The following is a 26194-nucleotide window of genomic DNA, read 5'->3' as shown; positions in this document are numbered from 1 at the left end:
TTTAAAAAAAGCGTAAAAATAATTAGGTTGCTAACGTATGAGATACTGAAAAAAGTTTCAAGTCTTCACGGCAAAAACTTTTTCGGTTAAGAATAGACACATTTGTTCACAAAAAATGAGGCCTCTTCTGAATTCGAACTGAAATGCGAAAGTGTGATTATTTTCACATCTCTGAGGATGTAAAGCCACTGTAGATCAGAAATGAGAAATATGGCATTGATGCATTTATTACAGATATGAATAATCATGACAACATCTAGTGGTTATAGCAGATAAGAACATCTGATAATAAAGAAAGAGAAAGGAGTGTAGAATAAATGGGTGGAAATAGTAATAATAAAAAAAGTAGGGGCAGATGGCACTATGGGCTCAGTCCTGCTTCACTGCAGTAATTGGAAGTTCTGCAATTGACTTCAGTGGCAGCAGGATAACTTCTGCTAAGAATCTGAGTAAACAGTTTTCTGTTGACAGTGACTTGTGTGTATGTTGCTGTGACTGGCCTAGCTCAGCGGTTCTCAGATTGTGGGTTAGGACCCCAAAGTGGATTACGACCCTGTTTTAATAGGGTCACCAGTGCTGGCATTAGACTTGCTGGAGTCCATGGTTGACTACTCAGGGCTGAAGCTGAAGCTTGAACCCGTCACCTAGGGCCAAAGCCAACGTCCGAGAACTTCAGCCCTGGGTGGCGGGGCTCAGGTTACAGGCCCCTTGGTCTCGGCTGAAGTCCTTGGACTTTGGCTTTATCCCCCCTGCCCAGGTGGAGCTCAGGTTTCAGCTTTGCGCCCTTCCCCCACCCCCAGTGCCTGGGGCAGTGGAGCTAGGGCAGGTTCAGGCTTCAGTCCTCCCTCCTGGGGTCATGTAGTAATTTTTGTTGTCAGAAGGGGGTCATGGTGCAATGACAATTGGGAGCTGAACCACCTATGACACTTCTAACAAGTGACAAGTTGTGTCTAAAACACATTCTTTAAATGTCTGATCTAGCTCCCCTTGAGTTTCTATTGACTTGTAGAACAAGTCACCTATTTAAAGCCATAGGGCCAGATTCTCAGCTGGTGTAAATTAGCACAGCTCCACTGAAGTCACCATTTGCCACCCTTCAGAAGTGTCATAGATGGTCTCAGCTAATTCAGTCACCAATTTATACCCGCTGAGGATTTGGCACAGTTCTATAAGGAGCTGAACACCTTCTTATGATAAGCTGAGTGTCCTGAACACCCACTGCCTCAGCAACTTGCAAGGATTGAACACAGAGATTTGGCCTCCATAAATGTTTCTTTTCCTGCACATTTACAAAGCCAATATGTACACTTGCACTGTACTATTATATGATGACATGGCATCTTTAACTGGAGGCTAAATGAGGCATATTGCGGTATTACTATTAAAGCTAATTCAAGTCATTGCTTAAAGAAGCTGGAAATGAATTCAGATGCACTTTGGTTGCTGGTTTGGCCTTAACTGCATCTTAAACGAAGTGCACCAGTAAATCACAAGGAGAAAGTAATGACATTCAAATCCTCCCTATGATCAATAGCATTTTTCTTTCCATGAGAATAGATGCAGGCCTAGACTGTGGCTGCTGCTTTTGAGATAAACAGAAAATAGCCTGTGAACATTCTGACAATACTGTGAGGAACCAAGACAGTATTCAGTTATGCTAATTTAGAAATAAATTGCAGTTTATAGTTCCACTGGCATTTATGCTGCTCATGGCCTTTATACAATACTATTGGGGTTTCATCTACTTTATCTACAGCATTTTACAGTGTGAAACATTCTTCTATATCTTTACAGAGCAGGGACATTGTTCAGGCAATTTGTTGTGGTTCATTCGGTAGTGGTGGTTTATTTTGTCTATTAATTTTCTATATATTAAAAAATAGCAATATTATAAGGAACACTACTACATTTTCCACTACTACATTTTCCACCTACATTTCATTTCCAACATTCTTTATTATGAGCTGGAGCTGAAGTGAAATAAAAAGATTGATTTGGCTGTTGAGAGAGAAAGCTTGGGATCAGAGACTGTGAGGCTCAATATTATCCACAGTTTACAATTTATATGCATTAAATGAACCTTTTGTTTCACAGATTAAAAGGTGTATGTGCCATAGGAGATTACCTCTTTTCTATCAGGTAAGGGATGAGTTGTGTGAGTGCAAGACAGGGTTGTTTTTTTTAAAGGACTGAGCAGTGATCCCAGCAGAGTTAAAAGCTGGCATTATGTGACAGATACATGCATCACACCTGGGGATGGAAGCATGCCTGAGAAAGACAGGGAGTACATCCACTGGTCAGGCGTGAATTCCCCACTGAGAAAATGGAACAGTGTGAGGTATGTAAGAGTATAGTGTTTGCCAACAGAGATGCTACACCCTCGTGAAATCCCAGTCGAATCTGTGAGAAGATCGTGGGAGTTGTTGACTTTTAATGACAGGAATTACAGAATCACTGTAGATTCCTACTCCAGTTTCTTGTAGATGGACAATCTGGAGGATCACAGATGGGAACTGTGATCAAGAAACTGAAGGCACATTTTGAAGGGTATGACTTACTTGACACACTATGCTGGTACAGAGTAGAGTCACACGCCAGCTTCTTGTGAACGAAATGTTTGTGTGGACAAGCCCAGAGAGAGTGTCATGATAAGGAGGCAGTCTGCTACAACAAAGGAGCCAGGATCCTGAGGCCACTATGCATAGGTGACAGATCTGGTTTCAACCATCAAATGGCCACACAAGGCAATGGCAAAAGGTAAGAGACCAAACTGAATTGGGACACAAGCCATATCAGATAGCTAAAGATTCAGGACAGTAGTGGAAACAAAACCAAAGACAACTGCAGAGTAGCAGAAGACAACCAGAACACTCAAACAGATAGAGTCAAGGCCAGGACCAGGAGGACAGAGAAAGCACCTCAGCCATCAGATGGCCTGACATAGGAGAGTCAGGAGTAACAAGATATACAAGTAATACAGAGGACTAACAGGAAACCCCCAACAAAATGAAGGATGGAAGCAATTCTTCCACCAACAACATAACACAAACAAGAAGAGACAGACTGGTACAAAAAACAATATACATGAAGAGTACAAGGCCTAATGGGCTTAGGGTGACCAGACAGCAAGTGTGAAAAATTGGGACACGGGGTGGGGGGTAATAGGAGCCTATATAAGAAAAAGCCCCCAAAATCAGGACTTTCCCTATAAAATCGGGACATCTGGTCACCCTAAATGGCCTGCAATGGGTTGACAGTACAGGCCATGTCACTAGGGCGAGATATGTATTAGTAATCTCTGGCCTTAGCCACTCAGCAAATGCTTGCACAAAATATGACACCAACAAAAATTGTTAAAAGGACAGATACCAATCTGGATGGAACTCCGAGGGAGGAGCAGAATGTGTGGGAGGGAAGAGTTTGAAAGAGGCACCAGGAAGGCTGTCTGTGTGCATGTCTAGAAACCTAGTTGCAGCATCTGTGCAAATAGTACTCTTAATAAATAGCAAGTTTAGTTCTATAAACATGGAGTTGTCTCACGCTATTAACCTCATGCCTAGGGTGACTACACGTCCCATTTTGGCTGGAACAGTCTCTTTTTTAAGCCCTGTCCCAGCCGTACCAACTTTTTGGCGAAAGTGGGCATGTCAAGGTTTCTTTCTCCACTCTGAACTTTAGGGTACAGATGTGGGGACCTCCATGGACACTTCTAAGCCTAATTACTAGCTTAGTTCTGGTATACTGCCACCACCCAGAATTCCAGTGTCTGAGGCACTCTCTGTTCCCCCAAAACTTTGTCCCCTCCCTGGGGTTGCCTTGAGGGACTTCACCAATTCCCTAGTGAACACAGATCCAAACCCCTTGGATCTTAAAACAAGAAGAAATTTACCATCGCCCTCCTTTCCCCTCACCAATCCCTGATGAGTCCAGATCCAATCCCCTTGGATCTTAAAACAAAGAAAAATCAATAAGGTTCTGTAAAAGAAAGCTTTTAATTAAAGAAAGAAAAGGTAAAAATTATCTCTGTAAAATCAGGATGGAAAATGCTTTACAGGGTAATCAGACTCCTATAGATCAGAGGCCCCCCCCCAGCCTTAGGTTCAAAGTTACAGCAAACAGGGGTAAAATCCTTCCAGCAAAAATGAACATTTACAAGTTGAGGAAACAAAAATAAGACTAACACTCCTTGCCTGGCTAATTACTTACAAGTCTGAAACATGAGAGACTGATTCAGAAAGATTTGGAGAGCCTGGATGGATGTCTGGTCCCTCTTAGTCCCAAGAGCGAACAACACCACCACAAAGGGCACAAACAAAAGACTTCCCTCCACCGAGATCTGAAAGTATCTTGTCCTCCTATTGGTCCTCTGTTCAGGTGTCAGCCAGGTTTACTGAGCTTCTAAACCCTTTACAGGTAAAAGACACATTAACCCTTAACTATCTGTTTATAACAGGGCATTTGTCAAAAAAGTGGAGTGCGGTGTGGAGGAACATGCAGGGGGGGTGAAAAGTGATGCCATTCCCACCTTGGGGGAAAGGGTTCCACTGGGGGACAGGCAAGGTTTGGGAAAGCAGCAACAGCCTCACTCAGGGGCTGGCAGGTCTCAGGCAGGTGGCTCGGGCCATCCCAGTGCAGTGTCCCATTTTTCCTTTGGGAAATATGGTCACCCTACTCATGACATACATGAAAAAAGATCAGGCTGTTTCTCCAATATAAATATAACATAATTGCACTAACAATGCAACTAAAATCAGGGCAGAATTTTGCCCTCTGTTGCTAAGTGAATAATTTAGCTTAACAGTTCTTCCAGCTATTTAGTAAAGTAGTATATTTAAAATTACAACAGCAAGAAAATCATCAGTAACACTGGATATTTTAGGATTGGCAATGGCTCCAGAGTACTGAGCCCATTTCTGGTGACATGTGAGCTCAGCATTCTCTTTGATGCATAAAAAGCAGGTGTATAATACTAAATTAATTATTTGTACATAGCAAGTATAATTCACAATTTGGGGGAAAAGAGCCTTTTATTAAAGATTTTCCTCTTCAGGGATGTGGTATATTTTTTAAAAAAAAATGACTTTTACATTTTTACCCATGACATAGGCATTACTTTTCACTTTTGTGGACATCATTCATATGCGTGTGTCTCTGGGAGTCTTGAAATATCTGAATTAGTGTTGTTGTTTTTTTTACTTTAATAATGAACATTTTGGATGCCAACTTTTCTTCCAATGGGGAAATGAAGAAAGAACAGACTCTTCTGATAATCACAATTTGAAAGTGTCTTTGTTGCCTACTTTATAGTGTTGATTTGCATTCAGCTTCCTTATTATGGTAGAGGTTGCCTATGACCTAGTGTATTAACTAGTTTATCATAGAACCATATAAAAGTAGGGGTGGAAGGGACCTTACAAAGTCACCAAGTCCAGACCCCTGCTCTGAGGCAGGACCAAGTAAACCTAGACCATCACTGAAAGATGTCTGTCCAACCTGTTCTTAGAAACCTCTAGTGTCGAGGATCCCACAACCTCCCATGGAAGCTTATTCCAGAGCTTAACTACCCTTATAATTAGAAAGATTTTCTTAATAGCTAACCTAAATCTCTCCTGATGAAGATTAAGCCCATTACTTCTTGTCCGATCTTTAGTGGACATGGAGAACAGTTGATCAAATTTGTCTTTACAGCATTCCTTAACATATTTTGAAGACTTATCAGGTCTCCCCCTCAGTATTCTTTTCTCAAGACTAAACATGCCCACTTTTTTAACCGTTCGTTATAGGTCAGCTTTTCTAAACCTTTTGTCATTTTTTTTAAATTTCCTTTAGACTTTCTCCAATTTGTCCACATCTTTCCTAAAGTGTAGTGCCCACAAAAGCCCCAGCTGTTGCTTTCCCAGTGCCTAGTGGAGTGGGACAGTTACCTCCTGTGTCTTACATATGATATGCCTGTTAATACACTCCAGAATGATATTAGCCTTTCATTTTGTTGAATTCAGACCAATTCTCTAGTTTGACACAGTTATTTTGAATTCTATCCTATCCTCCAAAGTTTCTGCAATACTTCCTAGCTTGGTGTCATCTGTAATGCATAGTCTGTCTATTCCATTATCAGAATCAGTAATGAAAATATGAACTAATACCAGATCCAGGCTAACACCCTGACCTTTGGACCATTCTTCCTCTATGGTAGTTCAGTACATTGCAGTACAAAGTATCTGTGCCCCTACTTCACTGGATATCAGTTGCCTAATATATTAGCACATAAATTGAAAATTAAAATGAAAAAAAAAGCAGCATGTACGTTATTCAATTCTGTTATTTTTTTGATTACTCAGATGTATAGAAATTGCTTTAATATTTACTTTTCTTGATTTTAATCGGCATAATAGATGTTCAGTGCCTCTTGGGATCAGGCAATTTCCATCAATCCATCTTTCCTCCCCCCCCCCCCCTCAGGTATATAGAGCATCAATCACACTAGTATCTAGGCGTAAACTGTCACCTGACTAATGGTCTGCAGCTTTCAGATACTATAGCAACTTAAAAATACACATCAGCTTTTCTTTGCCACTGCAGTGATACAGCATTTTTAAAATATTGCAGCCACTCAACAAATATGTGGTGCTTTTTAATCCCAAGGTCAGAACTGTGAAAGACTTCTTGGTGCATTTGTTTGAGCTTGCAAAATAAGTCAGGCTGCCTTTTCAAAATGATGTCCTCTATTTATCCAAAGCATAAATATAAGTGAATTGTAGAAGCAGTCCCTAAATGGTCTTATTAATGAGGGAAAGAACATCCATTCAGCCATATTTCCTCAAGCGGGTTAATAGCATGAGACTTTACACTCCTCTTACCTTTCAGAAAGCCAGCAGTGAGAGCCAGTGCACTCAGTGGATAAAGGGTGCCTGAAACAAGGGTGTTTGGATGTAAAGAGCTGTGTATTTACCGCCTGCTGAGTGAGAGTGCATCAAGGCCATCTAAATGGCCTGGAACTGCTTGATGCCCTCCAAACACAATCTCAATTGTTCAGTAATGCAAAAGACAAAACTCTTCAAGCAGGCTTATCAAAATCCCCCTGTTTTTCAAGGCCTCTTTACCCCGACTCCGTACCCCCTGCTACTACTCGATTATTTGTCATTTGATCCTTTTGTCTCCTTGCCATTTTCTACTGCTACAACTGAAGGTGGAACAAATTCCAGTTTAGCCCTCTTCCATTAAAACACAGAAAATAGCACACGTGTATCATTTCTCTTCTGGAGAAAAGGAAACTGCACTATTAGGTCCAGTAATACTTCACTGCAGAGAAAGGAAGATAGCGAATGATTGTGAAGTTGTTGCACTAACATTTTCTTTGTTACTTTATAGAGGGATTCCTACAATTCCTTCAAAGAAAATATAGGTTCCCCTAAGCAAGGCTTAAAAATGAATTTGGCTGTCAATGCTTATTTCAAATTGTAAATTGGATTTAGGTATAGGTATATTAAAATACCAAAACATGGCAACTGCAAATCCAGTTAGGAGTCTCATCCACATTAAAAACTGATTTGGCATACGTCAGAGATAATCCCACTATCTAGCCTATGAAGCTATGAAGTTATAAAATGTTCAGTATGAACTATATATATAGAGAGAGACTCTATATATAGAGGCACTCTAAGTGGGTAGTTGTGCAATGCTTTAATATGTGGGATTTACATTTCTTCTTGATTTTTATAGGCAATTGTTTGAAGCATGAAATTTACAATGTATTTTTCTTTCTGACTTTTTAGACTGTGGTTCTGCAAATGGTGTTCGTGCTCATGAAATGATCTATTCCCTTTTGATATCTTGCTAAATCATTTGTCTCAATTATCTCCTATGGTGTTTGATTCCACAGGCTGACTATATACTGCATATAATGAATTCCCTTTAATTCATTTTAAATGTATGTCTTTCAGTTATGAATACCCTGATATTTGCATTCTTTCTTATCATAGTTAACATTGCCAGTTCTCTCTCTTGGCCAGGCTTGTTTTCATTCACATAAGAGTTCTGTGTCTTTCGAGTCTCGGTTGTACTTTTGCTAATGCCTGCCATAATGGATGTTACTGCAAAATTATGTAACCTTTTCTTTTACCATGTCACAGGTGAATGTAATACAGTATCTGAGAAAAGTTCCAGACTGACAGCCCTGGACATGGAAGTCTGCCCTCTACAGAACATGAAGAATTTGAGCAGCAGCACCACAAATTTTCCCAGACTTCTGATCCTGACTGACCATATCTTGAGATGAGAGGACAGTTTAGTTTCCATGCCCAGTCCCGCTCAAAAAGGATTCCAGATGTGATGGTGATTTCCATGATGTGAGTACCTATACATTCAGTAGGAAATGGACTGCGACCATTAAGTCATTTTATACAGATCACCAAGCATACATAAGATAGTAATGAAGTTATTCTCTACCAATCCTGGCTGTATCTGGATGGCCCTGTGCCTCAAAATCAGTCTTCCAAGGTATTTAGTCTCCCAGCAGTCTATACTTCTGCAAATCATGCTTTTTTTCTGTCTTAACATGTCTGTTCACTAGTGTATTTAGTGTAGTGTCTGCTACTGGAGATCCACACTGAACCTAATAAGGTGTTCTTTCTTTTGTCTGGAGATGGGACAATTTATATTCAATACATAGCCAAATCCTTCATTTTGAATGTATTTACCTGGATTAATTAAATACCGAGCCATGAACAATAATGAATTTTAAATACTCCCATGGACAGTATCAGCAGCTGAAATGAGAGAGAGGAATGTGGTCAGTGCAAATTTGTAAATTATCAATATGCACATAAGAACACATCCACCAACTATGGACAAGCTCACCCAGCCCAGGCTTAAAAGTATCTAAATGTGTACAGTACAATGACATCACTCCTCTATTGAAATTATTAACAATAAATCCACTCCCACCATGTCCAAATCCCATACAGAGTATATAACTAGGCATGCTATAGAAGTCTGAGGAATCAAGCAAGGGATGCCAACAAAAGTCTGTCTCCAGTGCAGCCATTCCTCGTGCTGCTGTACTGATTCTACTCCTCTTCCCTGAGGTCTCTGCTGGTAAATTAACTACCAGTCTATAGCAGCTATTACTACGCAATCCATGTTGCTAGCCAGCCTTCTTCACAGATTTTGATTGAGAAAAGATTGCAAAGGAATCACAGACTCTCTGTGATTATGTATTTATTTCTTCAGGCATTTCTAATTGGACCTATGCAATATTCTCTAGGAGCAGTCTGAGAGCAGGGTCACTTCAATTAAATGCTGTACTCTTGGTTTGCACTAGTGTGCACCACAATAGGGATCAAGGAGCCTAACCACTGACGCCCAGGCCCTGCCCACATAGATAGCACCTCATACCAGCATTACATTCAAAAGTAATAATTCAAGGGACAGGAGTGCAGCTGGTTCTGATTGGCTGCATTTCCCAAGAAGCAAGGTAATAGCGAGGGGTCACCAATTAGACAAGGATTTACCCAGAGACAAGGTTTTTTTCCCCACAGACCATAGGAGGAACTGAAAAGTCCCTAGTGTTGGCAAATCTGGACTGGCCTGATTTGATCTCACTGGTGTAACATCAGGATGACCAGGTGTCCGTTTTTTTTACTGGAACACCCACTCGAAAAGGGATCTTGGGCCGTTGACTGTTTGGTTAGTGGCACTGCACAGGGGAGCTGCCAGGCTCCCGGCTAGCCTCCACACTGTGCGGCTCCAGGGAACCATGGCCAATGGGAGTTGCGAGGGCAGCATCTGCAGATGGGGCAGCTTGTAGAGTCACCTGGCTGTGCCTCTGTGTAGGAGCAGGAGAGGGGGACATGCTGCTGCTTCCGGGAGCTGCTTGAGGTAAGCGCCACCTGGATCCTGCACCCCAGACATCTCTCCCCACACCCTAACCCACTGCCCCAATTCTGATCCCCCTCCCACCCTCCGAACCCCTCAGTCCCATCCCAGAGCACCCTCTTACATCCCAAATGCCTCATCCCCAGTCTGAACCCCCAGCCGGAGTTCTCACCCCCACATCAATCCTCTGCCCCAGTCCACAGCCCCCTCCTGCACTCTGAACCCCTTGATCCCAGCCCCACCCAAGAGCTTGTACTGCCAGCCAGAGCTCTAACCCCCCTGCACCCCAACCCCGTGCCACAGCCCTGATCCCCCTCCCGCCCTCCAACCCCCTTGATCCCAGGCTGGAGCACCCTCCTGCACCTCAAACCCCTCATCCCCAGCCAAGATTCACCCCCTCTCGCATCCCAACCTACTGCCTCAGCCTGGAGCCCCCTCTCTCACTCTGAACTCCTCATTTCTGTCCCCACCCCAGAGCCCAAATCCCCAGTTGGAACCTTCAACCCCTCCCGTACCCAACCCCCTGAGCCAGCCTGTTGAAAATGAGCCAGGGAGTGAGGGTAGGAAGAGTGAGAGAGGGAGGGAGGGGAAGATGGAGTTAGTGGGGATGGGGCATGGGCAGGGCCTCTGAAAAGGGGAAGGGCAGGGGGCAGGGCAAAGATGCAAGTGCAAGTAGAAAATTGGCAACTCTATTCAGGATTTACACCCATGTTAGCCAGCCTAATGTATTTGAGTAGGACACACACTTCCCCAATCAGTTCCCTAGTGTAAATTACTGATTGTTAATTGGATTGTTTTTTTCTCTTGCAAGCAAACAAACATTTTGTGTGGAGGAGGGAGACAAAAAACTTAATAGGAAGAAAAGCCTTAAAGCTTTAAGAATTATAAACAGTAAAGAAATGGGTGTAGTTCTGCTATTTCCAGTTATTGCAATTGGCTACCTGGTTCCTTCCCCCTCCCCAGAGGACCTTTAACTACACAATAAAGCCCTGTTTTTGAACTTCAGCTTCAGCTTTATAAAGGCTCATGTGATGTTTGTTGAGAGAGAGGCTATCAATCAGCTTTGCAAGCATCTCCCTATATTAACACACACATGCAGGCTCCCTCTTGACAGCATAATTTCCTAAAGAAGCAACTTCAGTTTATCAATTGGGTGCTTACTAACAGGGAAAACACAAGATGTTGAATTACGAGCTCATCAGAAGCCTGTCTATCTTAAAATAAAAAACTGGACACATTACAATAAAGGTGAAAAGGAATCTTGCACCCCTATTTTTTTTTTTTTTTGGCCTGCAGAGCTGTGCTGAGTGAGGTGGAGCGGGAAGGTGAACTGTGTAACAGGTAAGGAGCTATCCCTCATAACTGCTAAACACTGGGCTTAAAGCAGTGAGTGGTGAGACTTACTAAACTTTAGAATGTAAACCAGGACATTACCTGTGTATTTTGCAAAGAAAAAAAGATACTTTATACAATGAGTTCAGGATCTTCTTGCTGAATGCCTCCTTATGCCTCAGTAGTTTGGAGTGCATTGAAAGAGAAATTTGTCCTGAGCTCAGTTTTGATTTTTGCTTTGCAAATTAGCTTTTTTTAAAAACTCACATTTTATAAAATCTTTTTAGTAGCTGTTTTTGAACCTTAGAAACCTGGCTTCCACTTTCAAATCTCCTTAAGGCTTTTCTTCTCTATTGCAAGTAGCTTTTGAAGGTATTTTGCAATTTTTCAAGCATTAGGTTAATTTCATTAAGATACTTGTTGGTTCATATGGACTAGCAAGTTGACATCATCATGCTCCAGGCTGCTGGGATGTGACAACAAGTGCAAACTACATGCTGCTCTTTGGGTTGCAAAGATCAGTGGGGAAAACAGCTTTCATCTGGAAGTTAAATGTATTCAAAAATCAGTTGACCTAGCTCTCAGTGCTTCTACACATAATTACATAGGGGCATCCAGCAGCCACAATGAAGTTATGGGTCTGTCAGCATTTCCATACATTAGTAGCACATAATATGGACTCTGGTTTTAACCAATCAAATTCATGCCTGTAGCTGTAAATCAGGAAGCACTTATCCAATTGACTTCAAATTTCCTAGAATCATTCTATCCCAGAGCTAACAATGATGGGGCAGCTCTAACAGTTTTGTGTGGATATTACAGGAAGTTGAAATCAGGGTAGAAATAAACAGCTGCAACTTAACTATGGAAGGGCCACGTCGTAAACCCTTCATAACCAATGTGAGTCATTTTTTCTACTATTGTATGTGTGTTTTAATGTTATACTTTTAAAAAAAGTGTTAGGTTGTGAACAAAAACATTTTATATGGAACAAAGTAATGTTTTATAAAGACACTTTTTAAACTACCTAAACATGAGCATTACAATGGCCATCTGAGAGTCCCTTTAAATTCTTTTGCTGATCTTGATCTTTGTGAGGCACTGAAATTCTATAATAAGAAACTTTAAGGCAATAAAACAATTACTGAACATTCCAAAGGGAGGGAATTATGTATTAGGGCAATGCAAATCTGAACTGAACAGGCAAAGCCCAAGGAGTAGGAGTGTGTGCTGCAGAACAGGTTTGGCCAGCCCCTAGATTAACTGTTCTTTTTTCGTTTTCCTCTCTCTCTCTTTTTTTTAATATCATGTTTACATTAACCTTCTATTTCATCCTTTGATTTAAGAAACCCAATAAGAATCTTTTGTTGGTTTATTAATTCTGGTTTACTTAGGTCTTGTGGATTATCCCAGAGCTCTTGCTGAATTTAAAATGTCCTTAAACAGCGAATCTCAAAAAAGACCATGATGGGGGGTTCACTGATTATTGTAACTCATTGTCTTCCTGAAAATATGTATTCAGTCAAACAGTAAAGCAGATGTTTTCTCCAAGTACAAAACAAACTACACCTCCCATCCAACAGTTGTGTGGCATTCTTTCCTTCTCATGCATCATCACCAGCAGGCAAGGTTTGCTGGCCAAATTCTTCCTCCAGTTACACTTGTGCAACCATAGTAATGTCAATGGAATTGTACAGGGGTAACTGTTTGGGACTCACTTCTGCAAGCTGCTGGAGGTTCTCAGCAGTCTCAACTCCCATTCCCAAAAAAGTTCACCCCTGTTGCCTCTCCCACAGGAACTGAGGGTATTTAGTGACTCTAGGTATTGTCCAAATAAGGGATCAGGACCCTGTTGTGCTAGGTGCCATGCACACCTGGAATAAAAAGAGACAATCCCTGCCCCCACAGAGCATACAGTCTTAATGAACAATTCCAGTGATGATAGAAAAGGAAATAAATGGATTTGGTCATTTCTCTCCTGGGTTGGGCTTACTACTTTAATAGGACTAAAAAGTAGCACATACTTGTTTTAATTACAAAAGTGAGCAGATATGGCTCTGAATACATAGAAGGGACAAATCTGCTGAATAACAAAGTTGTCCCTATTCACAGTTATAGTCACTTTTCAGACTAGACCCATATTTTGAAGTTACTTCAATCAAATATTCTAGTCTCTCTAAATTTGTTTGTGTGCCTTTTTATGAAATTATTCTGCATTTCTATGTCAGTTAGGACGTTTGCCCATGCATTCCAGAAGGAAAAAAGCAATGAGGCCCCTTTGCAAGATTGATATACTTTCCCATGCTTGAACTTTGGCAGTCTCAGTTCAGAGGGAAAAAAATCTTCTGTACATCTGGACAGAACATTTTTAATGTATTTTCATTTTTACTCCCTTCAGAATACAGTAGAGTACATTACCCTCACTGCAAGATGACTAAAGTCTGTCATGATGCAGCAGACCCCTGCTATCCCACATAGCCCTAATCAGGGGCTAAAGAGTAGAGTACAGTAGAGGTACCCAGTCAATTCTTCAAGGCTGATAAGTGTTTTGTGGGGTGGGGAGTTAGGGGTGCACATTAGTATGAATGCAGTTTCCTTGTCTATTTTAGTTTATTCATGTTGGGTTATTTTAAGGTAACATTCAGCAGAGGGCCCCTCATGACTTTCCATGCAACTTGAACTTTTGAGTCTTTCATAAGCAGCTGTGGAACATATGTGGATAACTAATACAGAGGCTATTAAAATGTATTTTGTATACATGAAGGCAGAATTGTGACACAAAGATAAGTTTTCCTCTAAATTTGTGCATGCATGCATTTGTCTGTGTGAAAACACTGCATTCATGGAACAATAAGCTACTTAATTGCCCCATTCATTCACCTTAAATGTTTGTAAAGAGCTCTGAAGATACAAAGTGCTGTAAGTATTTATGACATTAATAATAAGCAGTGATAGTATGTACTATCATGATAGGCTGGCAAAAAGCACAGATATAAACAAGCCTGTTTTTTCCCCCTGATGTATCTGCAAAGCAGCAACACATTTTCCATCAAAAATGCTTCAGCAGAAAATGTTTGATCAGCTCTAGTCACCATTACATAGTTAACTTTTGTCAACAGATACCAAAGAGTGGTAGCTGATATTAATCAAATAAAATAATAATATTTTTTCCTATATTTCTTATAGAAGACAAATAGTGCTGCATAGTGACAATTGGAAACTGTTGTCCTTTTAATGGCTTTGCATTTTAGTTTGACTGGACTATCATAAACTCTCTCTCCCATCTACAGACAAGATTAATGTTAGGGGAAAAGCTCGGTTTCCATGCAGCAAGGCTACATCTCTGCTGTCTGATTGGGTTCACAAACAAAGGGGAATGAGAAACACCAAGGAGAACTTTGAACTTCAGGCTGCTTGAGTCTACTATTGGGAAGAGCAAGTTGTGGTGAGCTGTTAATCCCATGGAAACTCAAAAGACAGTGGGAATTTAGCAGAATAAGGTGACAACTAAGCAGCTGGAGACAGGGTATCTGGATGAATCCTCCTAGTCTGGGATAAAAGACCGCTGTTGCAGCCTAGTGGAATTTGTGAAATAATTCCTTCAGATAGCCTTATTTCTCGCTTCTAAAATCCTGGAAATGACAGAGAGAGATGAAGAATTATGGGCTAAAAAGAGCTTTAGGGGAGGGGGATATTAGCAAGGGAACAAGAACACCTGTCACCTAAATCCAGAGGCTTTCAAGCACATAGACTGTGGAAATTGGTGTGTGTAGGGGGTGGGGAGGAAGTACATGAAAGAAGGCACATATTGGAAGCCTCCCCTGAACAATAGGCTGTTTGCTGTAACCCTTGCTAGAGAAGCACACAAAATTTACTTGCAGAGTACCCAGCAATCCTTCTGCGTGCAATTCACAAATTGTGTTTTTGTCTAGGAAGTAGTGGTTGTGGGCTCTTGCAGAGGAAATATGCAGCACATTGCCCTCCTCAATTAACCAATTTGTTTCTTTTCACATTCTGTCAATGAGTTACTGTGTTTTATGGCTTTAGTGGATAAAAACTAATTAAGGGTGAGTGAACTAGCAAACATTTGTTTAAAGTTTGGAGTCCTCATTTAAACACTGCAGGCGATTTGATATCACCTATGGTTTAGTCCAGTACTGATGAATCTTTGTCTTTCTTTTTGAGAATTGACATGTGCAACCTCTGTGTAATGTGTGCATTACTGTCATTCCTTTGTTCTGAAGAACAGAATATGTTTTTTATGTTCCTTTTCATATTCAAAGAAACAAAGTGTTTTAAAACAGTCAATATATCAGGACAATACATAAGAATCTGTCATTCTACTGTAAAATCTTCATTAGGAGCACGACAGAAATAGACTTCTACTTTTGTTAACAGATGAAGCAGTAGGAGCTAAATCAACTAGATGGGTCATTATTTGTAATTCAACAGTTCAAAATCTTACATAAAATACCATATTTACGTTACATGTATTACATCCAAGAGTATGTTAGTCAGTTAAGACTTGATCTTGAAAAGTAATGAGAACAAGAGGTGCTGAGCACCCCTCAACTCCCATTAAAGTCAGTGCAAGTGAAGCAGCTCTCAGCATCAGATAAACTTTGGATGTTTTCAAAGGTTGCACTTTTAGGCAACAGGTGGCAGGTGTGTGGATGGGTAACTGACTATTTACTTGCATAAGTTATGTTGCAGCCATGACGCAAAAATGAACAGGAAGAAATTTTTTTTTAAGTACATCAAAAGCAGAAAGCCTGCAAAACAGACAGTGGGACCACTAGATGGCCAAGGTTTTAAAGGAGCACCCAAGGAAGACAAGGCCATTGCAGAGAAATGAAATGAATTCTTTGCATTGGTCTTCACTTCAGAAGATGTGGGAGGCATACTCACATCAGAGCTATCCTATTTGGGTGACAAATCTGGACTCCCACTGATGTGTCAATAGAAGAAATTTTAGGGGAAAAAAAGATAAATTAAACAGTAATAAGTCATCAAGACCAGAGGGTATTCACCCAAGAGTTCTGAAGGAACTCAAATATGAAACTTCAGAACGATTAGCTGTGTTATGTAATTATCACTGAAACAAATTTCTATACCAGATGACTGGGAAAGTAGCTAACATAAGCTGATTTTTAAAAAGGGCTCCAGATGTGATCATAGCAATTACTGGCTGATGAGCCTCACTTCAGTACCACGCAAATTGATAGAAACTATCTATGTATCTGATAATTCTTTTCTCTACTATAAACATATGTTGGAGAAGAGTTAACATGGCTTTTGTAAAGACAAGGTGATTCAGCTGATCTAGTGTACTTGGATTTTCAGAAATCCTTTGACAAGGTTCCGCAGCAAAGTCTCTTAAGGAAAGTAAGTAGAAATGGGATAACAGAGAAGGTCTTCTGATAGACTGCATGGAGAGAGGTGAATAGCAGGGTGCCCTAAGAATCTATACTGAGACCTGTGCTGCTCAATATATTCATTAATGATATGGAAAATCGAGCGAACAATGAAGTGACAAATTTTGCAGCTGATACAACATTATTCAAGATAGGTAAGTCCAAAGCTGATTGCAAAGAGTAACAAGAGAATCTCACAACACTGGATGACTAGACAACAAAATGGCAGATGAAATTCAATGCTGACAAGTGCAAAGTAATGAACAGTGGAAAAAATAATCCCAACTACACATATAATGATGGGTTCTAAATTAGCTGTTACCACTCAAGAAAGAAATCTTGGAGTCATCATGGATAGTTCTCAGAAAATTTCAGCTTAATGTGCAACAGCGACCAAAAAGGCTAATAAAATGTTAGGAACTATTAGGAAAGGGAAAGAAAATGTGACAGAAAATTTCATAATGCCACTGTATAAATCTATGGTGCACCCACACATGGAATATTGTGTTCAGTTTTAGTCACCCCATCTCAAAATGTATATGGCAGTAGCAGAACTGAACTGGAGAACTTCAGAGAAGAGTAACAAAGATGATCAAGGATATAGAACGGCTTCCATATGAGGAGAGACTAAAAACAGCTTAGAAATCACCTTAGAAAAGAGATGACTAAGGGGCGATATGAGAGAGGTCTATAAAATCCTGAATAATGTGGAAAATGTTGATAGTGTAACTTACCCTTTCTCACAATTCAATTAAAAAAACAGTGGTCACCCGATAAAATTAACAATCAGCAGGTTTAATTCAAGGAAGAGGAAGTTTTCAGACAATGTAGCTAACGTGGAACTCACTACCTATAGGAACCTGAGCATAACTCAGTTTATAAAAAAAGAACTAGATAAGTTAATGGTAGAAATAGCCATTGATGGAACTTTAGCCAAAATGGTCAAGTATGCAACTCTACGATCAGGGCGACCCTAAATCTCTGACGACCTGAAGCTGGGAGGGGATGACAGAAGTGGATCGCTCCAACTGACCTTTTCTGTACAATTCACTTGAATCTCTGGTACTGGCCACTGTTGGAGACAGGATACTGAGCTAGTTAGATCATTGGTCTGATCCAGTATGGCAGTTCTTTTGTTTTACATAGTTTTTGTTATTTTGTATTTTCATATAGGTTTGGCAATGTTTATATTCCACTAGGCATTTCACACCCAATGTGTAATAAAACTCAAAAGTAATTGATTAAAAATAATCACAGGTCACATCATACCATGATTCACTGTACTGATTTGGATCTATGTATAATATGGATGGAATGTCATCCCTCAACAAGTGCATGGGAGCACATTGCCCTCCAGCAGCTGACCTATAGAAGATAGGTCTCCTAATATTATTTCAAATTAGTAAAAGGAGATTTTCTTTTTGCTCAATCAGAGCCTCTGTTTTTTTTAAAGCTATTGAGCTCTCACCCAGTTTGAATGTTAAGTACTGTGCAGCCAGTGTATGGAATAATTAAGAGTGAAGTGTTGTGCTGTCACCAACTCATTTGACTTCCTGTGAACTGCTGAATCACAATGACAAAGTGAGCCTAACATGTAGCATGAGAATGCAGCTCATGAGCACTGCATGATATCAGTGGATGCCATATCAGACACCACCTAGTGTATGTGATCAAGTTTCCCGTTGGTATCTGCCCAAGAAGATATAATGTGCTCTGAATGTGAAAAATGCAATATTATTATTTGTTTAGCAGCAAGAGTGTGAAAGGCATGCAATCAAGTCTGGTGCAACCCATTAGGCGACTTAGGCGGTCGCCTAGGGCACTAACATTTGGGGGTCGGCGACCGCAGTAGCTGGACCTTCCGCCACCTCTGTTGGGGGCAGGACCTTCTGTCACCTGCGTCGGGGGCGGCATTTTGGGGGCAGGACCTTCCGTTGCCTAGGGCGGCAAAAAAGCTGGCGGCGCTCCGGATGCAATTGACAGTTTGACGATACCAAAAAGCTCAGCTCCCAATACAACAAGGTACTTGAGCACATGCTTAACTTTAAGCATGTGAGTTGTCCATTGAAGTCAACAAGACATCTCACATGTTAAAAGTTAGGCACAGGTTTAAGTACCCCTAGCTGAATCAGAGTCTTACAATCTAATGGCTAAGTAATCTCTACCACTACAGCAACAATCACTGCTAAAAGGAATTCTTCAGCTTGAGAGATCAAAAACCTGTGTTTCCTTGCTTAGTACATCCTGAGTCCATGTGTGATGTAGACAAAGGCTATGAAATTCTGAGGCACTATGGAATTTATTACAGTGTGATAAATAATTTATTCCTGGTAGGAATATGATTAAATTATCACAGAATGAGAATGTAAAGTATAGTCATATGTCCTTAGTTTTTCCCAAGTTTTTGAAATGTGTAATTAGTCATTTTGTACTGTCACTATCATACATAAAAATATTGCTGTTTTCAGAATTATCTGAGTACTGCTGAAGGGTATTTTTAGTTCCCCCTTTTTCACGTGTTTGTCCTTCATGCTAGCCCTGCACCCGTCATCCAGACAAGACATTTGATTAAGAAGCCTGTTGGCTTACTTCACACATCCAGTGAAAATGAATAAATCAGAACCCATAGTTAAGCATGAATTGCTTCTGATTTGTTCAGTTTTATGCAAGGCTTATCTTCCCCCATTACTTTCTCTTATGGTTAGAGCTGCTCAGAAAAATTTGGACTAAACATTTGTTTGTAAAAAATCGCTGATTCATTTTGAGAAGATGGTTCAAGTTTGATGAAATTGCACTGGAAGTCTGTTTGGTTTCCTGTCATCGTACCTATCTGCTTCTCTAGCAGCCCACCTGGCAGTCTGACAGGAAGCTGAGAGCCTGGACACTCCTTGCTCTCAGCTGCTCAGCCCAGGCTTCCAGACTCCTAGCTCCTTGACAGCACACCTGGAAGGCTGACAAGCAGCCAGGAGCCTGTAAAACTGGGAGTTCTGGCTACCAAACTCTCAGTCTCATTGCTCCCAGGCCTTCCAGGATCCCCTGCTCCAGAGCAGCCCATCATGCAGACAGCCCTAGAGCCAGTTTCCCAGTAGAGCTGGACTCCATTTTGTGAACAAATTTGAAATATCATTGTTTTCATTGCAAATCACAATGAAACCAAATTTCAGAATCAAACTTCTGTTGGTCCTACAACATCCAAGGAATGATGCCACATATTCTCGAGTGTCATTGACTGGCATCTTAATATTTATGTGTGTGTAAACAGATATAGAGCATTCTTGTAACAATATGCAGCTGGGTACAGGATAGGGCAGCACTGAGGTTGCTCTACCTTGAGTCTGGTACAGCGCAGGCATTTCCAAGATCTAACCCTTACAAAGGACTGTTAGAGAAATGTTCACTGATGTAACTACATTGATATAACCCAAGCAAGCTGCTCCATAAGCCCTACTGTACTTTTCTTCATTGCAGCAAATTTATATAAGGGGTTTGCTCATGTTTAATTACAATATTCCTCTAATGTAGATGGGGGTTACCAAAATTGTGACTAAGGGCAAGTAACTCACCATGGCTAGTGATGGGTGAACTTCAAAGGACTCAGAGTTTCTATTTGGACAAGCACTTAAAAGCTTGGGTGCCTGGAGGCTGCTAAACTGAGCTGCAAACTGTATGGGGAATTATTTTTTTCCAGAGATTTCCTGCATCCATTCCCTAATTGGGGATTACTTTTATGCTATTTCAGTACTTCCTCTTCTGTCTGGAACCAATAAGTGTGGGAATATGAAACTTAATACCAATTTTTAGAAACATGAACTGAATGTGTTTGAACTTCAGGGGATGCTTCAGTTATGGTTCATTTCAAACTTTTTTGTGAGGGGTGGGATATTTGGGTTGGTTCTTATAAAAAGAAGATGCTGCATCTGAGTTGAACTTTACTGGGTAAATAAAATACATATATACTTTATACAGAGATTTGAACACGGCTGGTAAAACTATCTGAATTTTTTCTCCTTCTGACTGACCTATTTTGATCTCTCTTTCCTTCAAATGTTTTAGAATTTGCTTCATAGGTTTCTTCTGACCAGAACACTCCTCTCAGTACTGTTTTTGCTCAGGTAATTCCTACTGAGTGATCCGTCCAGTCCACACCAGTGCTCCCCAACTGACCATAGCAATAAACTATTTGCTGAGAAGGAGAACCCAGGAAGTCCAATGCATTTTCAAAAACAGCTTGCATCTTCAATATCTTGATTATTCTTCTATTTAGTGTTTTGATTTTCTGTTGGTTTAACCAGGGTATGAAAACCAGAGTGAATAGTCTTCCTTGTCAAGCTTTTTTTGCTAAGCTTGGTCACTCCAAAATGATTTCAACTTCAGTGAATAAATGCACAAAAAACTGAGCCTAGTTCCAGATGGTTGATGTTTCCTTTAATCCAGGTCAGTGATCCACACTTATTGTATTAGGGACTGAAAGTACTAAATGAGACTAGTGATGTCAGTTCCCATCATTTAACCCTGAGACTTGTGCGATCCATCTTGAAAACTGTTGATATTACTGCAAACTGATGACATTCCAATCTCCAGCACTTGGTAAAATATGCAGCTGTGGAGAAGGGAGAATTAAATATTCTGGTTTCCTATTTATTTACCATAAATAACTTCTCATAAAATCTGCAGTTTCACACCATGAATATCACAATTAATATTGCCTCTCACAGGTAAGATTCTTAAAAGGTACAATGTAATTTCTTTTTGTTTTGCTATAACTTTTATGGGTTTATAACTCATTTTTAATTCTTCTTAAAGCTGGCCTCTGAGTCTGATTAAAATGTGAAAGTTAGTGTCTATGGATCTAATTCAACACACACTGAAGTCCATGGAAATACTCCCAGTGACTTAAGTGTGATTTGGATTCAATGTTACGGGAGGGGATCCCTGTTCGTCGATGAGCTTCCTCATTCTAGGACATTCACTAACTTCTTGAAAATCAAAATGACTTTATCAGCTCCTAATTTTTTCAGGTTTTGATGGAAAGAGGGACATATTTCCCACAAATAAATTCCCATTTTTCAACTAGCGCTAGGGGTGAAAAAAATGAAAATGACTCCTAGTCTTGACAATAGCATGGCACTTTGAAATTTAATAAAAAGACAAAGCTAGGTTCCATGCAAGGCACAATTTTACAGATTTGGTGCAGGCGATGTACCCCAAACCCTCCACATTTCTGTATGTAAAAAACAGGTAGTTTGCCTTTAACTACCTATTTGCTCATGCAATTTCCTAATTAGCATGTGCAAACTTGGGTGTCTGCAAGCATCCTTGTTTTCAATATCAAGCCCAGAGTGTTACTACAGCAAAATGATCAAAATATGAAAATAAGAATTACATACAAAGAATTTTTCTCCCCTTTTCATGAGTTTGCCAGATGCAAAATATGGCAGCTAATGTCTTATTGCTTTCTGGTAGTTTAACTTTTTTTTAGAAATGTGACAGTAACACTGTAAAGGTAATCACTCCAATTTCTGTTCCAAGTGTGAAATGCCCAGCTCTAGCACAACAGGGAGCCTTTCATCATTTCATCTGTGTGCATTGACTAATTAACAAAACGAGTGAAAAGGCTTTGAATTCAATTTTAATCCACCTTTACCCAATGGTAATAACACTCCAATTCATTAAAGTCAGATGCACATTAGTGAAACACAATGACAGCTTGATTCAGCTAGGGAAACTAAAATAGTCAAGTCCATCATTTCCCTGTAGTTGATTTCAGATCTTTCTAAAATACAAATTTATACTCACCTTGGGAAAATGTTTAGGACAGCCTCCTTCACTTGGTGTTTTGAGATGATTTCCATACTCATGAGCAGCCTGAAGTGCTATGTGCACTGGAGATTTTTGAAGGAGCCACTAACCTCGAACTAGAAAACAATATGCACAGGAAAATTGTGCAGTAGTGGCAAAACCACACGATTATATCTACTATATTATTATTATTATAAATATCACCTATGTATTTATTCCTATTCATTATTCTACCTCCATGGGTTTCCTGTCATTGTCATTTTTTTTTTCAAATCCTTCCTGCTTTGTATATTTTTTAAAAAATATTTTACCAAAAGCTACTCGATATTCTGTTTTTACTCAATCTATGGGAGAACATATGACAACCTTCTGTCTTATTAAAAGCTGTGTACAGATGTTTCATTTCCTTGCAGAAATCATTCTGTTAACAGAGTTGTTCAGCAAGTGGGAAAGTGGGCCCATTTACCTTTCTTCTTAATTTTCCCTACATATTTGATTGGGTTTCTTTAGTTCAGATTAAAAATCTGTCTGGAAAATATTTATGTGCTCTGATTCATGTTTTCTTGGTGAAAGGTCTTACAGCTTGGCATGCATAGGGGCTGAGGGGAGAAGTTAATTTAGTCCTGTGTTTAGCTAGATTTTAATTTTCACATCTTTCTTTAAGGTCTCAGTTTGTAATCCTGGGAGAGTGAAATTTGGCGGTTACAGAAACTGCACATTATTTCCCAAGTTTCATGTTGCCCTCACCCCATCCCAAATCTTGTGTGATTATTCTTTAGTATGATCAAGGAACTGGGTGTCAAGACTCTTTGGATCTATTCTTGACTCCGTCACTGACTCTATGTATGATTTTGTGACAAACAACTCAGTGTCGCTATCTGTTTTTTAAATCATGTGCCCTGACATGCCTAAAGCACAGATGGCCTCTATTCCTCCTGAAGTGGAAGGACTCTCCTTCTAGGCAGTCACAGTGTGTATATGGCAGGGGTGGCCAAACATCCTGACCCTCCAAGCCACATACTATAATCTTCAGAGTTCAAGAGCTCAGGGTTTCTGACCTGGAGGAGGCACCTGCCAGGGCTTGGGATGAAGCCCTGAGTCCTGGCAGGTGCGCCCCATGGGGTTGAAGCCCGAGACCCCTCCTCACTAGGCAGAAGCCCCTAGCCCATCACCCTGCTGCAAGCAAAGTACCTTTCGCCAAGTCTGGGAGGTGGAGAAGGTGGGTGGGAGCTCTGCAAGCCGCACTTTAACTGTAAAAGAGCCATATGTGGCTTGCAATCCAGTTTGGCCATCCCTGATGTATGGCCATCCACCATTCTCCATCAGTCTCTCCAGGGGTTGAGTTTGTGACTCAGCTGTAAACTGGAGGACATGGCATGGTTGCTGGGATATGACATCAGAGATAGGCAGTACCTCGCTGATGTATGACTTTGGGGTAGGGAAAGCTGATGCCTAGGTTCCTTCCTACCCAGCCAAAAGCTAGGGAGACTGAATGGACCACTAGGTTTCAGAGGGAGAGTTCCCTTGGCTGACAGTTCCAAAACAGAAGAGGCCCATTTCGCTAAAGATCTGTCCCCTGCTTGGCAAATTGGAAAAAAAAGACAGAATTTTTAAACTCCATGCCAAAAAAAAAACTATTTGGACTCTGTGCCCAGGCCCAATTTTCCCCTTCTAGACCAGTGTAATATGACCATAGCTGAAGGGAGAAATGGAACCAGAATCCAGATAGGGTTGCTTTGGGGAATGAGATTCTCATTTTCATGAGCACTATGTTCCTCCTCCATCTCAGCTACTGATCAGCTTTGTGTTGCCACTGTAAAGTAGCAGTGTGGCCCTTCTAATATCATACCTCACACACTGAGCTAACTGTTGTCAGGATCAGTTGGCCTGGTTTGGAGCCAGTTATGAGGTGATAAGTGGCTGTCATCTCCTTCCCCCTTATTGCCACCTAAACAAGGCCTCAGTTATATTGGGAATTAATCCTGATTTCAGCATTCAGTGGTTATCAATCTGTATAGCTCCATCCATGCAAATCATGACAACTTGTTTACAGTAGGGGGCTTATGTCAGTGCAGCTATACTGTTTGCTAGCCATTGATTGCTGAAATAAGGACTAATTCCCTGTACCAAGAAGACCAGGGAGCAGCATTTGGCCCTCAACATTAATACAGAGCTATAAAATTGCAAGGGATTGCCACATTTTTGAAGCAGTGGATAGGGCACAGGACTGAGAGTCAGGTGACCTGAATTCTATTACTGACTCAGACACTAAGCTGCTGCATGACCAAGGGAAAGACACTTCAACTGGCTGCACTGTCATTTCCCATTTATTTACATACTTTGGTAAAGCACTTTGAAATCTATAGCTTAACAGAGCTATATAAGAGCCTATTATCATTGTCGTCACTATCTCTACTTTTCATTCTGTGCACACTAATATCTACCAGTATAGCTCTATCTTTGCAGGAAGTCCTGACATGATGTTCTAGGTCTGTATCTGCTGGAAAGGCAGCCCTGCGTGGCCAGGAATTAATTCGATTTAAATTCCAGAAAAACAGAATTGTGGCTGCAGGCATAGACTGAATACAATGAGCACCCCAGGTTTCCATTCAGTGTGATAAATATTTCTGTCAACAGAATCTATACAAAATACCTAATTTTTTAATCTCAACCTATCACTGCCATTCATAAGTCTCCCTAAATCCCCTCCAATCTATCATTCAATCAATGGATATATACCATACTCCACAAGCTCCAATAAACCATATAGAAAAAACACTGACAAGTTGTGCCTCTGGGCTTGATAGATGAAAAATATTCAAAGAGTTAAGATTTCTGCATGCAAAGGTGCTGAATAGCTGCTCAGTGACTAACATCCTTGCTTCCTGCATCATCCCTACTGTGACGGCATGGGCTTTTAAATGGTAATTTCTCCTCTTTTTAACATTTCATGCACAAGAGAAAGCCTTGAATTCAGTGCAACCCTTGTCTCAATGGCAGTGTGGAGTGTTTGTAAACATTTGACAAGGAAAGAAGATTTAGGGCAGGATAATAAGCCTGTGGATCTCAGAACTTTGCTTTTGTCACTGCCATTATGCACAAGCTACCATTGACAACTAATGAGTAAAATAAACTAAATCCACAAAGCATTCAGCCCCTTGAGATCCGACAAATCCCCCTTCTCTTTGTTAGGAACCCCTCTCCTTGAAGGGGAAAAACTAACCTATTTCTTACGCTACTACAGGTTGAAACCTGATTTCTTTTCCCCAAGCCTTTCACACCTCCCATTATTCTCTCCAGATTACAGGGCAAATAGCAGAAATTGCAATGGAGCTAAGTGGGGTGCCCTTTGCAAAAGGAATAGAAAAAGGGCTCACCAAGAAAAAAAAGAGCGCAGCAGGCAAATTGATTCATTGGGAGACTAAGCTCTACACGCACTAACCTTTCAAAGACTAGAGAGAAGAATGGGAGTCACTGATGGCTGAACAATGGCTTCTCGGTGCCCATCCTTCAGTTCATGTGGTAATGGAAAACTGTTGTTTTTTTTAAACTAAGAAACCCATGTAACTTCTTTGAGTTTCTATTATTAGTAGGCACTGTTTAGTTTCCTTTCTGCCAAAAGTATCACAAAACACTCCTCCAGCGGTTAGATAGATAATTATAGTCTACAAAAGCTAATATAAGAAACGGATGTTACTTGTAATATATCATGCTAATGGATAAAAAGTTCATTTCATCTTCAAAGAGGCAAGTTACCTTTATTTTCCCCTTTGGTT

This window comes from Gopherus evgoodei, chromosome 5, assembly GCF_007399415.2.
Source record: "Gopherus evgoodei ecotype Sinaloan lineage chromosome 5, rGopEvg1_v1.p, whole genome shotgun sequence".
In the NCBI taxonomy this organism is placed as follows: domain Eukaryota; kingdom Metazoa; phylum Chordata; order Testudines; family Testudinidae; genus Gopherus; species Gopherus evgoodei.
The sequence above is the reverse complement of the archived record's forward strand: the minus strand, read 5'-3'. Positions refer to the sequence as shown.